This window comes from Pterocles gutturalis, unplaced genomic scaffold (assembly GCF_000699245.1).
Source record: "Pterocles gutturalis isolate BGI_N339 unplaced genomic scaffold, ASM69924v1 scaffold9088, whole genome shotgun sequence".
Lineage (NCBI taxonomy): Eukaryota > Metazoa > Chordata > Aves > Pterocliformes > Pteroclidae > Pterocles > Pterocles gutturalis.
In genome coordinates, this window is record NW_010120442.1 from 1 (window position 1) to 9,830 (window position 9,830).

Below are 9,830 nucleotides of genomic sequence, written 5' to 3' on the forward strand. Positions count from 1 at the left end.
GACCTGCTGTGGCCCAAGCCTCCGCCACAGCTTGCCTGAGAGTCCATTTTCCCCAGAGCTGATGAAGACCTGTGGCAGAGGAAAGAACCAAGATTTTGAGATGAAAGGACCACACGACACTCCGGTCAGTGAAGGAGAGAGAGCGTTTCCATCATTTGCCCGGAAGCATGGTGAAGATTCATGGTGAAGCACGTTTTGTCCTTTGGTGCAGCCCATGAGAAAAAGTGGAGGGACCCCATGTTGGAACTAGAAGTCCCATGCCGGAGCCAGGCACTTGTCATGGACTGTAGCCCTGTTTGGAAGAGGACTCATGCCAAAGTAGTTCTTGAGAAGGACTGTCCCGTGAGAAGGGACCCCACGTTGCAGCCTGGAAAGACTGTGAGGAGCCCTCCCCTGAGGAGGAAAGAGCAGCAGACTGACTGCAACCCCCATTCCCTGCCCTCCTGCACTGCCGGGGTGGAGAAGGTACAGAACAAAGCCTTTGGGCTTTGGGAAGAAGGGAGGGGTGTGGGAGAAGTGCCTTTTCTAAGATGTGTTTTTCTTTCTCTCAGTATCTTGCTTCCTGTTGTAAATACTTAATATAATTCAATTGTTTTCTTGTTCTTCCCAAGACGTGTGGGTTTCTTGCCCGTGACCCTAGGTGGTGAGTGAAACCCTCCCTGTCCCTGCCTCAGCCCACCAGGTGTTTAACAAAAACTGTCCCTGTGGCTTTATAAACCACGACAGCAGGCCAGGAGGTTCCTGGAATGCATTGATGATAACTTCCTTCTCCAAATGACAGAGGATCCAAGGAGAGCTGTTTTGCTGGACCTTGTTCTCACCCACAAGGAAGGTCTGGTGGGGAATGTCAAGGGCATCCTGGGACACAGTGACCATGAAATGGTGGAGTTCAAGATCCTTGAGGCAGCAAGGAGGGTGCATAGCAAACTCACTGCCCTGGACATGAGGAGGACAGACTTTGGCCTCTTCAGGGATCTGCTTGGTGTCCAAGGAGAGCTGTTTTGCTGGACCTTGTTCTCACCCACAAGGAAGGTCTGGTGGGGAATGTCAAGGGCATCCTGGGACACAGTGACCATGAAATGGTGGAGTTCAAGATCCTTGAGGCAGCAAGGAGGGTGCATAGCAAACTCACTGCCCTGGACATGAGGAGGACAGACTTTGGCCTCTTCAGGGATCTGCTTGGTGGAGTACCATTGCACAAAACCCTGTAAGGAAGAAGGGTGCAAGAAAGCTGGTCAGTATTCAAGGATCACCTCCTCCAAGCTCAGGAACGATACATCCTAACAAAAAGGAAGTCAGGCAAAAATGCCAGGAGGCCTGCATGGATGAATAAGGAACTCCTGGACAAACTTAAGCTCAAAAAAGAAGCCTACGAAGGGTGGAAGCAAGGATGGGTAGCCTGGGAGGAATACAGAGAAATGGTCAGAGCAGGCAAGGGTCAGGTGAGGAAAGCTAAAGCCCTGATAGAATTAAATCTGTCCAGGGACATCTAAGACAACAAGAAAAGCTTCTATAGGTATGTTGGTGATAAAAAGAAGACTAGGGAAAGTGTAGGCCCTCTCTAGAAGGGCATAGGAGACCTAGTTGCCTGGCATATGGATGGACAAGGCTGAAGTACTAAATGACTTTCCTGTCTTCACCAGCATATGTTCAAGACACATCACCCAAGCTGCAGAAGGCAAAGGCTAGGACTAGGAGAAGGAAGAACCACCAGCTATAGAAGATCAGGTTTGAGACCATCTAAGGAATCTGAAGGTGCACAAGTCCATGGGACCTAAGGAAATGCATCTGCTTGTCCTGAGAGAACTGGCAGACGAAGTTGCCAAGGCAATATCCATCACATCTGAGAAGTCGTGGCAGTCTGCTGAAGTTCCCACCAACTGGAAAAGAGGAATCGTAACCTCCATTTTTAAAAAGGGAAAAAAGGAAGACCTGGGGCACTACGGGCCAGTCAGTTTCACCTCTGTGCCTGGTAAGATCATGGAGCAGATCCTCATGGGAACCATGCTAAGGCATATGGAAAATAAGGCTGTGCTTGGTGACAGCCAACATGGCTTAACTAAGGTCAAATCATGCCTGACAAATTTGGTGGCTTTCTGCAATGGGGTTACAGTGTTGTCGGATAAGGGAAGAGTGAATGATGTCATCTACCTGGCCTTGTGCCAATCATTTGACACTGCCCAGCATGACATCCTTGTGTCTAAATTGGAGAGACATGGATTTGATGGATGGACCACCGAGTGGATAAGGAGTTGGCTGGATGGTCACATTCAAAGTGTTTCAGTTAATGGCTTGATGTCCAAGTGGAGACCAGTGACAAGTGGTGTTCTTCAGCGATTGGTGTTGGGACAGGTGTTAATGTCTTTGACACTGACATGGACGGTGGGGTTGAGTGCAACCTCAGCAAGTTTGCTGATGACACCAAGCATTGTCACACTTGATGACACGCTGGAGGGAAGGGATGCCATCCAGAGGGACCTTGACAGGCTTGAGAGATGGGCCTGTGCAAACGTCATGAAATTCAACAAGGCCAAGTGCAAGGTCCTGCAGATGGGTTGAGGCAATCCCAAGCACTAGAAGCTGGGCAGAAAATGGACTGAGACTAGCCCTGAGGAGAAGGACTTGAGGGTGTTGGTAGATTAGAAGCTCAACATGACCCAGTAATACACGCTTGCATACCAGAAAGCCAACCGTGTCCTGGGCCGCGTCAAAAGAAGCATAGCCATCAGGTCAAGGGAGGTGTTTAATGCTTTCTACTCTGCTCTCATGAGACCCTGCCTGGAGTATTGCACCCAGCTCTGGGGTCCCCCAACAAAAGAAGAACATGGACCTGTTGGCACGAGTTCAGAGGAGAGCCATGAAGATGGTCAGAGGGCTGGAATACCTCCCATATGACGACAGGCTGTAGGAGTTGGGGTTGTTCAGCCTGCAGAAGAGAAGGCTCTGGGGAGACCTTATAGCAGCTTACCAGTACTTAAAGAGGGCCTTACAGGAGAGATGGGGAGGCACTTTTACTAGGAAGTGTAGTGGTAGGAGAGGGGGTAATAGATTTAAGCTTAAAGAGGATAGATTTAGATTATATATTAGGAAGAAATTTTTCACTGTGAGGGTGCTGAGACACTGGAAGAAGTTTCCCAGATAAGTTGTGGATGCCCTATCCCTGGAGGTGTTCAAGGCCAGGTTGGATGAGTCTTTGAACAACCTGGTCTAGTGGGAGGTGTCCCTGCCCATTGCAGGGGTGTTGGAACTAAATGAGCTTTAAGATCCCTTCCAACCCTAACCATTCTATTATTCTGTTTTCCACTATTTTAACCTGTACAGTGTGCACAGTATTGTCTTTCAGAACAAGATACACTGTTCACAAAAGGGGTTATATATTCTGACGAGTGCAAAGATCTTAACCCTGCTAGAAAAGAGTTTTGTCCATTCTCCAGAGAATAATTCCTTCAAAGAAGCTCAAAAAGCCTGTATCCAACCTCTAAGGAAAATATTTTTAGTAGTTTCCAGTATAGTAATCACTAATAAATTCTTTTACAGTGGGTCAAGTTGTAATACTAATCTATGTATAGTCACAAAGTCTTTTCTTGAGCATTTTGGTAATTTCTTACAGCTGGCAATACTTATGTATGCATATATTTGAGTCATGACAGAAACAAATTATCATAAATTTTATTTATTAAATAAACAGGTCATATAACTTTGGTAAGGAGAAATTTCAAAATGTTGTTTGATCCTGAAATAAAGACTAAATGGCACAAAATACACAGTTCTTCCTTTTGCAGTTTGTTTTTAACAGGTAACAGGTCTTATCGTAAGTTTATGTTCGACGTGTATTTTCCCATCTCACTTCCATTCATGGAGTTTGCTTTGGCTTTCTTGTGATATTAATTGTCCCTTTGGGAGTGTATAATTTTATCCTCTTTGCAGTACTGAACTGTATCTTCATAATTTTTATTTGTTTGTTTTGTAGGGGTTTTTTTTGTTGTTGTTTAGCAGGTTTCATTTGTTTTGGTTTGGAGGTTTTTGGTTAGTTTTTTTTTTTTGGAATGTGGTTATCATAGGCTTTATCTATGCAGTTTTGAGGTAGAGAGAAGCTAGGTAGGTAGTAGAAATGTTTTGCTCTGCTCTATAGTCTGTAATTTAGAGTTCTTTTGCTGAGATAATGTTCTTTGGGAGCATATTCAAACAGGTGGTTCTGCAGGTGTCCTAAGTTGCCTACAATTCTTTCATAATAAATTTGGAATAATAAATTTATTTATGGTGAATAAATAATTTCCAAACTAATGAAAAGAGTAAAAAGATGTTCAGAAAGAGAGATCTGGATTTTTGTCTCTCAGAAATACTATGTACTTTCGCTTATGTTATAATTGGTTAAAATGCCAGACACATATCTTGAACAGGAAATGAAATAATCTATATCATTAGTCACTGAGCTGTGTAATCATGTGTAGTTCTCTGTCATCTCCTGACCAGAAAAGGGTTCTAGGAAATGGAAGAGGCAGATGAACCCCTAACATTCTCTCCCAGATAACTGCATTAGTATATAATAAGGTGGTCAATAATTATCTTTTGTTGAAATTTTGTGGTGTTGTTCTGTTATATACTGAGGGAATGGTCAGAGCTACCCATCAGATAAAATCTTCAAGAGATCTAGATGACTGAAATACCTACTCCAAGATCCTGTTTACATTTAGGCACCACAACAGCACTGAGCTACTAACCCTTGTCAAGACAGAAACATACAATTCATGGCATCTAACGAATTCTACTGGGAGTTTTTCAGTGTTCTTTTGGGTTAGTTAGTATCTACACTACATTTAATTTCCATCTTTTGTCTTTTTGTGACTCCTTAAAAGATATGCTCATCCACTTCCCAAAGATTTTGAGAACTAGCACAGTAATAGTCCAAAATTAATCATGACCTGTCTTTAAACTCATATAATGCTAACGCGAAACCAATATGTGCAGACAAATGTTATTTCAAAGTCAACAAAGCATGAATAAACAAACTGGTTAATAATTTATAGTTTCTAATTTCTTGTATTAAACTTAATTGTACTGGCAAGATATTCAAATCAAAACACTTATGCTAATGAAAAAAATTTGTTCCAAGTCTTTAATTTTTATAACATAATTACCAAAAGACAGAGAACGTAGAATTTAAGTATGAGTCAGTGTCCTGGTTTTGTTTGGGACAGTGTTAACTTTCTTCATAGTAGCTAGTGTGAGGCTATGTTTTGGATTTGTGCTGAGAAGGCGGCTGATAACATACTGATGTTAATAGTTGCTGCCAGGACATTCAAGGACTTTCCAGCTTCTCTGCTGTGCCAGTGTCTGCAGGTGCAGGAGAAGCTGGGAGGGAGCTTAGCCCAAAATTACTGGCTTTGGATTCGAATTTAAGTTCAGGATTGAGACCCAAATTGGCCAAAGGTATATTCCGTATCATGCACATCATGCACAGTACATAGATGGGGATCTGTCTGGAAGTTTAGTCTCTCTCAGTGTCATCTCTCACTCCCTCAGACTCTTCGACTCTTGGGCTCTTATCTCTTTTCCAGGATTGTGGTTTCAGGGCTCTCTCTGCTCAGGGATCATTATCCAGGAATGGACCAAGCCTTGGTCACTGGGTGGTGAGCAGTTTCAGTGTGCATCACTCATTTGTATATTTGTGTATATTACTACTGTTATAATTATTACCATCATCATTATGATTTTCATTTTATTGTAGTTCAGTTAGTAAATTGTTCTTATCTTAAACCATGAGTTTCTTTTCCCTTTATCTCTTTATTGCTCCCCCATCCTGGGTGGTGGAAAGGTGAGTGAGTGGCTGTGTGGTGTTTTGCTGCCAGCCAGCTCAAACTGCAACAGTTATTTAAAGCATGAAGGACTCCACGTTCTTAAATTACAGAATGATAATAGCAATAATAACAATTTTTTATTTTTTATAGTATCTTTCATCTTGAAATAGCAAGATGTGTAATAGTAGTGATTCTTCCAAAATAATTCATGTGGTAAAGCTGCAGACAAGAAGTCAGTATATTGAGGCTAAAATTATCAAAAATCCTGTTATGGATGTAAATCCAATGAAGTAAATGAAGCCCCCTTTAGAGTAATCCTTACATCGGAAGCTTACAGGAAGTTTTACGTAGGGGTACTAATGTGACTGGGATCACAGCAGCATGTAATATTGAGAATGGACTTTAAATACAGATTGAATTTTCAACAGCTACCAAGTACCTATGGCCATATGCAGAATGTTTTAATCATTGAATGATTACTTTTTACACAGGAATGCCTACAAACACAAGGCTAATAAAACATTTGGCCCTAGGAAATTCTGCTAACTAAATTAACTACAAAAACATTTATGATCTGTGGGAAATATTTAAATCTGAATAGATCTCATTTAAAAGATGACAAAACTCTGTGCTCAGGTTGCATTAAAATGTACTATTATTTTTCCTCCTTTCCCATTTACAAGCAAAATGTTAGTAATTTTACATATTTTCATGCAGAAGAACAATATCAAATTCACTTGCAACTGCTAAATGTCATCAGTGATCCCTTTGGAAAGAACAAAAGAGTAATTTGTATAAAGGGTAATATCTCCCGGGACGTAGTTTTATGACATGTCATGACCTGACTGAAAAACATAATTATGTTTAGGGAATAACTGTAATCTTTTGATCAATAGGCTTTCTTGAGTTGGAACTGTTTGAAGTTTGGGCTCAGATTTAGATCTCTTTTCAGAAAAATAAATCATAAATGTGCTAAATCTGAGGGATTAAAATTAGTTTAAATTTCATATACTAGAGATCAGAATGGACATAATCTTTGTTGAAATTTTTAAATTACATCCTTTCACTGTATTTCTTTGAAAAAGAAGAAAAATCTTGCAAGAAAAACATCTGCTTATTATTATTACTTAAGATGACTGCAGAAAAAAACTTCGGCTTACAAATAGGAGTACGAAAGTTTGTCAACAGATCTAAAAATAGGTTGCATGTTGTCTCTTTGATTAGTGAAGTTATATACCAATAGGGCGTTTTTTTTTTTTTTTTTGTGGGGAAGAAATCACTAACAAATGCAGTCAGTGTATTCTGTACTTCATCTCTTGGTATGCAACATCACTAACTGAAGTGAAAAAAAGCTAATGATTCTAGAAATCTTCAATTACTGTCATGCTGCAGTCTTCTTATTCTCCTAGAAATGGGAACTTAATCAAAGCTCTAATGACAAGTTCCAGACATGGTAATAAAAGTAGTCTGAGTCACAGTGGCGATGTGTTGTCTTCAAACAAAAAAAGTTCAAATCCATTCTGCACAGTTTTCCTCCTAGAAATCCCCTGCTGTAATCAGGATAAATATGCAGAGCCAGCTGTTAAGGCATGGTGTAGGCATCTCTTAATTACATTCTTCTCTCTCTGGTTGCATTTATCATTCTTCTAGTAGGCTGCAAAATCCTTATATACATACAGCTTGTATATTTTCAGAGTAGAAGTAGCCACACATAAACATCAATGAGCATGGTTTCTTATACATAAAAATATAACAAAATATAAATACTCATATATGGCATCACTTTTTTACCCATTTGATATTTCATATTGAAGAAATAGTACATGGAATTAAGCCCTGGGAGGTTAAAGGATGATCTTTTTGTATAAGATATCCTTTTCTGTATTTGTTCTAAGTTAGATTTTTATTTTTTTTTTTAATCCAGAGATTTTCTTGTCTCAGGTTGTAAATGTCTTCCTCTAAAAGGAAGTCCTTGTCAAAATAGACAGATTACCAGTCCTACCACTAGGCAACAAAAGAAATGTATTTCTTAGAAAAAACAAACACAAACCCAAAATTACTTACCGCAGTTGCCTTTTTTTCTGGTCAAAACTCATGTTCTTCATGGGCTTTCTATACTTTTAATACACTATTGAAACAGCTGATGAGCAGAATCAGAGCAGCTAGTATGTCTATTTATAGGAATAGTAAGTCCAAAATATTTTACTTCTGCATTAGCAGAGCAGGTCTCCAAGACCTTTTATTTTTTTTCTTTTTATATGTTATTAGATGCTTATAAAATTAAGATTCCTTTACTTTTTGTAATGAAACTACACAACAGATTTTCCTCAGTGTACTGACAAGCATTAGTATTTAGTAATATCTATACAAATAAACAGGAAAGGTCATAGACCATTCTCTGACCCTTGAGGGAGAACCGTAGCTCCTTTCCATATGATTAAAATATCTCCCTGAGGAGGATGGCCTTACCTATAATGCTACTGATAAAGGTCCCTGTCCCATGTTGTTCCCCAAATCATGCCCGTGTATTGTGAATCAAAGCACAAAACTGTATGGATCAGCACATACCAGTGCTCTGGGGCCGCACCTTCGCTCTGTTTTCACTTGCATGTATGCAGTCTCTGAAGTATACATGGAAATCACGTGATTATTTATGCAGATATTAACTGCTAGTTCTTTAAAAGGATCAGCCACTGCTAAGCATTTTTGGAGCTGAGTCAGTCTTTAAAATTTCAATGGCATATAAGAATTCTTACTAACTTGCTACAGTTCCATCTTCTGATCTTAAAAGTACTAGTGTTTTAATGTTATCTAATTACAACATGTATCAAGATACCTCCAAAGTTGCAGAAAGTGAAGGTAAGAACTGGGAGAAGGAAGATCCACCCACCATAAGTGAAGATCAAGTTTGAGACCATCTAAAGAACCTGAAGGTGCACCAGTCCATGCGACCTGATGAGATCCATCCACGGGTCCTAAGGGAACTGGCAGATGAAGTTGCTAAGCCACTATCCATCATATTTGAGATGACAGTCTGCTGGAAAAGGGGAAACATAACCCCCATTTTCAAGAAGGGTAAAAAAAGAAGACCCAGGGAACTACAAGCCAGTCAGTCTCACCTCTGTGCCTGGCAAGATCATGGAGCAGATCCTCCTGAAGGCTCTAGTAAGGCACATGGAAAACAAAGGAGAGGTGATTGGTAACCAGGATGGCTTCACCAAGGGCAAATCGTGCCTGACAAACCTGGAGGCCTTTTAGGATGGAGTTATAGCATCAGTGGACAAAGGAAGAGCAGCTGATGTCCTCTACCTGGACTTCTCTAAAGTCTTTGACACTGTCCCTCATGACATTCTGGTGACCAAATTTGAAAAATATGGATTTGATGGATGGACCACCCACTGGATAAGGAATTGGCTGGATGGTCACATTCAGAGAGCTGCGGTCAATGGCTCAATGTCCAAATGGAGACCGGTGACGAGTGGCATTCCTCCGGGATCGGTACTGGGACCGGTGTTATTTAACATCTTTGTTGGTGACATGGACAGTAGGATTGAGTTCACCCTCAGCAAGTTTGCGGATGACACCAAGCTGTGTGGTGCAGTCAGCATGCTGGAGGGAAGGGATGCCATCCAGAGGGACCTGGACAGTCTTGAGTGGTGGGCCCATGCCAACCTCATGAAGTTCAACAAGGCCAAGTGCAAGGTCCTGCACATGGGTCGAGGCAATCCCAAGCATAAATATGGGCTGGGAAGAGAATGGCTTAAGAGCAGCTCTGAGGAGAAGGACTCAAAAGTGTTTGTTGATGAGAAGCTCAACATGAGCCAGCAATGTGTGCTTGCAGCCCAGAAGGCCAATTGTATCCTGGGCTCCATCAAGAGAAGCGTGGCCTGCAGTTCAAGGGAGGTGATTCTCACTTTCTACTCTGCTCTCGTGAGAGGCTACCTGGAATACTGAATCCAGCTCTGGGCCCCCCGATGCAAGAAGGATGTCTAGCTCTTGGAGCGGTCCAGAGGAGAGCCACAAAGATGATCA

The 9,830-nt window shown here is 41.2% G+C and overlaps 1 pseudogene; it reads left to right on the forward strand.

Moving 5' to 3' along the window:
* Positions 1-180: 180 nt before the first annotated feature.
* Positions 181-9,830, forward strand: part of LOC104464255 — a 16,807-nt pseudogene continuing 7,157 nt past the window's right edge.